This window comes from Alligator mississippiensis, chromosome 6 (assembly GCF_030867095.1).
Source record: "Alligator mississippiensis isolate rAllMis1 chromosome 6, rAllMis1, whole genome shotgun sequence".
NCBI classification, from domain to species: domain Eukaryota; kingdom Metazoa; phylum Chordata; order Crocodylia; family Alligatoridae; genus Alligator; species Alligator mississippiensis.
The window spans coordinates 1,132,055-1,135,922 of record NC_081829.1 but is presented as its reverse complement, the minus strand read 5'-3'; the positions used below and the strand labels follow the sequence as shown (position 1 = coordinate 1,135,922).

At 62.0% G+C, this 3,868-nt stretch overlaps 1 long non-coding RNA gene across 1 annotated transcript; it reads right to left on the bottom strand.

Moving 5' to 3' along the window:
* Positions 1–1,613: 1,613 nt before the first annotated feature.
* Positions 1,614–2,989, bottom strand: LOC102576453 (uncharacterized). The gene is made up of 4 exons (XR_363021.4): positions 2,884–2,989; positions 2,567–2,717; positions 2,061–2,180; positions 1,614–1,854 (listed from the first exon to the last, which is right to left on the bottom strand). It is a non-coding gene; the product is annotated as an uncharacterized LOC102576453 (long non-coding RNA).
* Positions 2,990–3,868: the final 879 nt, after the last annotated feature.

The following is a 3,868-nucleotide window of genomic DNA, read 5'->3' as shown; positions in this document are numbered from 1 at the left end:
CCTGGTGGTGTCGGGATCCTTCCTTGGGGCGTGGGTGAGAGTCCCCTCTGGCACTGGGGTTTCCCAGGGGTGGGTGCCCCACACCTCTGCCCGTGCACATAGCTGAGGCTTTGGACCTGCCACCGTCCTGCTGTCAGTACATCGAATGTGCTGGGGTACACAGAGGAATAAGCCCAGCCTTTGGAGCTCCTTAGGCTGTGCTCACTGTCCCCAAACCCACTGATTATAACGGGATGTTCCTCTGGCTCCCAGCAAGAGGGACGCGCTCTGCCACTCCAAGGTGTAGGAGGAACGAGGAAGGAAAACAGGCGCAGGGGCCTTTTGCATTGCCCCAGAAAAGGGGCTCCTGTGTGCTTTGCTACGCACGGCTCAGTGACCAAGAGCCTCAGAGCCTGGTGGCTATAGAAAGCAGAAGAGGCAGGTGATCCTGAGGCAGATGCCCCTGGGAGCTGGGAGGATGAGCTGGGCCGTAGACCAGCCTGCACACTGCCTGGTTTGTCTGGGAAGGCTTTACGGATTTTAAATGGGTTTTGCTCAGAAAACAAGACTCGCTGTGAAACCCCAGATGTGAAGGTGCTTCCCCAGGGCACGAGCTAGGAGGGAGGGGGAGGGAAAGGCTTCTTCGACCAGTCTCTGCCTTGGGGTTTCAGAGTCTGAGCACCCCAGAATAGCTCAGGAAGAAGGGGAAGTGCCTGCTGTCCCTGCTGCATGGAGGCCGAGTGCAACCCCCCACCAACATATGGCATGCAGCAGAACTGGGTCTGAGCCCAGACAACCAGCATCTTCACGCAGCGCCCTGAGCACTGGTCTGTCATCCCCCTGGATTTCCTCTCTGCCTCCCCCATCACCCCCGTCAAACCAGAAAGACCCTGGTCCCTGCAGTCCAGGGGCTGGATCCAATGAGACCCACCCGGGCTCCATGCAGGCCTCAATCAGGCACCTTGACTGCGGATCCAAAGCCCCCCCCTGCCAACAGGAGCTGCTGGGGATCATAAAGCACTGGCCTGTTTAGCATCCTGCCCCTTTCAGAGCAGGGCTCTCAGCACTGCCTAGCCAAAAAACAGAAACAGCTTTTCAAAGGCAGGGACCAGAAGAGAGGGAGGGAGAACTCCAGCTCTGTCTTTCTCTCCAGGAAAGAAGCCTTAGTGCAGCTGGGAAGCAGGGAGCGAACGCCAGGCAGGACACAGCTCTGCTCCACTGGCCCTAGCCCTCCAGCTTCTCCCTGGGATGAGTGCAGCTCCTGGGAGGGAGCAGCAGTGGCTTGAGCTCCTCTTCAGGGCCTGCACTGCTGCAAGGGAGGACTCCCTGCACAGCACCCCTGGTCTTTGGGGCTGGCTCTGTCCTGCGATGGAAGAGGAAAGGTGGGGAGGAGATAGGGACAAGGATGTGCTGAATCAGTGTAGGTAGGACACAGGGTTAGGGGCAGTCCTTGTAGTGCACAGCTTCAGCCCTGCTGCATTTCTAGTGTGAAATTATGGGCAGGAAGGGAAATCCCCTTTCCTTTTTCATGTACAGCCTTGGGTCAGCAAGTCTCTGCTGCCCACAGGTTACAGGGGCTGGTGGGTTAGCTCACTGCTAGCTGGAGCAGGGCTGCAGCTTTTCCCAGAGTGGCAAAGGGATACATAAACCATTTTATTTCCGTGCCGTGAGCATCAGGCGGCCAGGGGACAATACAAAGCCAGCTTAGCAGAGCTCAAGGAGAGAAAGGGCTAAGCACTTCCTGGAGAGCAACCGTGTGCATGTGAAGGGTTCTTCCAGCAACAGGCTGGCGGCCAGGCCAACCCAGCCGGCATTTCAGGGGCGATTTTTCTCTTCCTGCAGAGCCAAGGAGCTGCTCTCCATCCCAGCAGGTGCCTAGAAATCGAAGCACAGGCCTGGGCATTAGTTCCCCCAATGCTAGCTAGAGTAGCATGGGGTGTCCTCACCAGGTGCCCTGCCCTGGGGTCAGGGCGCTGCACCCTGGGGCTCACAGCAGGTTTCCCGCCTGCAGCTCAGTGGCCTGTGGCTGGTCGCACCCCTGCTCCCTGCAGACAGGGAGGATGGAGATGGCAATACTCAACCCTGAGAGAGGCCCGCAGGCCCGCGAGCTCCGTCATCAGCAGGTCGAGGCTGGCGGTCTTTTCCTGGAGCCGTTGCTGCTGGGCTTCCAGCACCGTTAGCAGGGCCCTGATGCGTTCGGACTGAGGGGAGAAACAGGGAAGCCTCTGAGACTTGGGGGAGAAGTCAGCAAGGAGCTGGGGGTGCCTTGGGGGCTGGCAAGTGGCACCAGTTACTGCTTTTCTGTGGGGCAGACCTCCTTAGCAGCCTTCCCAAGGGAGCCTGCAGTCTTGGCCAGCAGCAGTGCTAAACCCTCTGGGGACGGTAAAGCAGCTTGGGTGCCTCGGGGCTTGCGAACAAGGCAGAGCCGACTCCCACCCATGCACCAAGCCCTCAGCTGCAGCCTGGAGATGCTCTACCTGGGGCCCCTCAGACACCCGGGAGCTGCCCTGAAGATGAGCAGCAGCGCTTGCAATTACTGTCCTATATCCAAGCCCAGGCAGCCTCCCCCCACCTGATTCACACAAACCAGGGACTCGAGGGTTTTGGGCAGCTCAGCATCATCCTGCCCGGTGGCTTTTCTTGCCTCCATTGCTCAGCGAGATGGGAGAGCTGGGTGCTGGGGGCAGAGGCGTTGCTTTGGGAGCTGGTGTCGTTTGCACGAGTCCTCAGAAGCAGCACTGGAAAGAAAGGCAGACGGTCCGTGGTCACTAGGGGCTCCTGCCCCCCCACACCTGCTGGGGGGTCAGAAGCCGGGGCAGCATCACGAGGGGGAGCTGGGGTTGAGCAGAGAAGGTGGCTCCAAAACAGCATCCACCCTCAGAGCTCGGGGCAGCTTGCACTGACCATTGCCTCAGCAGCAAGTCTGCACCGCGGGAGCCGGGCTGATCCCGGCACAGGCCCCTCCTCAGCCAACACCCACCGCCCTGCTGACCCTGACCCCGGCCCCAGCCCCGGTTCTTATTTGTAGCTTGGCTGAGTGGATTGCCAGCACCTGGGCCTCCTCCACCCTCCTCCGCCTGCTGCTTCTGCAGGGCACGGGCCAGGCTCCTCGGCTTTTACCACGCCAGCTCAAATAGCTGGTGTAATAAATAGGATTTTCCCAGCTATTTGAATGTTTCAATACAGTCATTTTTCCAGCTCTTTGAGTGGGTTTAATAAAAGATGCCGCATTGACTCGGAGCTCTTGGAGCTTGCTCCTCCAGCCGGAGGCAACCCTGGGCTCCCGGTGACAAGCGCCGCCGGCCTTTCCTTCGCCCGGGGTCGCTACAGCGTGGCCGGCGGGCGAGGCCTTGCCGTTACCAACGTGCGAGCCCTGGGGAGCCGGGCTGCCACCGCCTGCGTGCTGGGACACGGGCTCCAGCGCCGCACGCCAGCTCAGGGCCCCGTCCAGGGCTGGGGAGCCCGTCGGGGCTGGGTCGTGGGTGCAGGGCGAGCCCGGGGGGCTCAGGAGCAGCCGGCCCGTCGCCGTGCGGCGTCCCAGGGCCGCGGGGCGGGGGACGCCCGGGTCCTGCCGGGCCGACGCGAGCCGCGGGCTGGACCCTGCTCCTCCGCGCCAGCCCTTTGGCTGTGGGGGCGGCCGGGACCCGCTGCAGGCCCGCCAGGTGCCAGGCCGAGGAGCAGCAGGCTGCCTAGTGGGTGGAGCAGGGAGCCCGTCCTGGGGGTGCCCGGGGGCCAAGCAGCGGGGTTGTGTCTGCCAGCGCCTTGCTGGGTGGCCGGCCTCAGTTTGCCCAGCTGTGAAATGGGCCCAGGTTGCGTTTTGCTCTAGGGAGATTCCCCCGCCTCGCCCCGCCCCGGGCTGGGGGAGAGCCCGGCGTCCGGGGCACAGAGC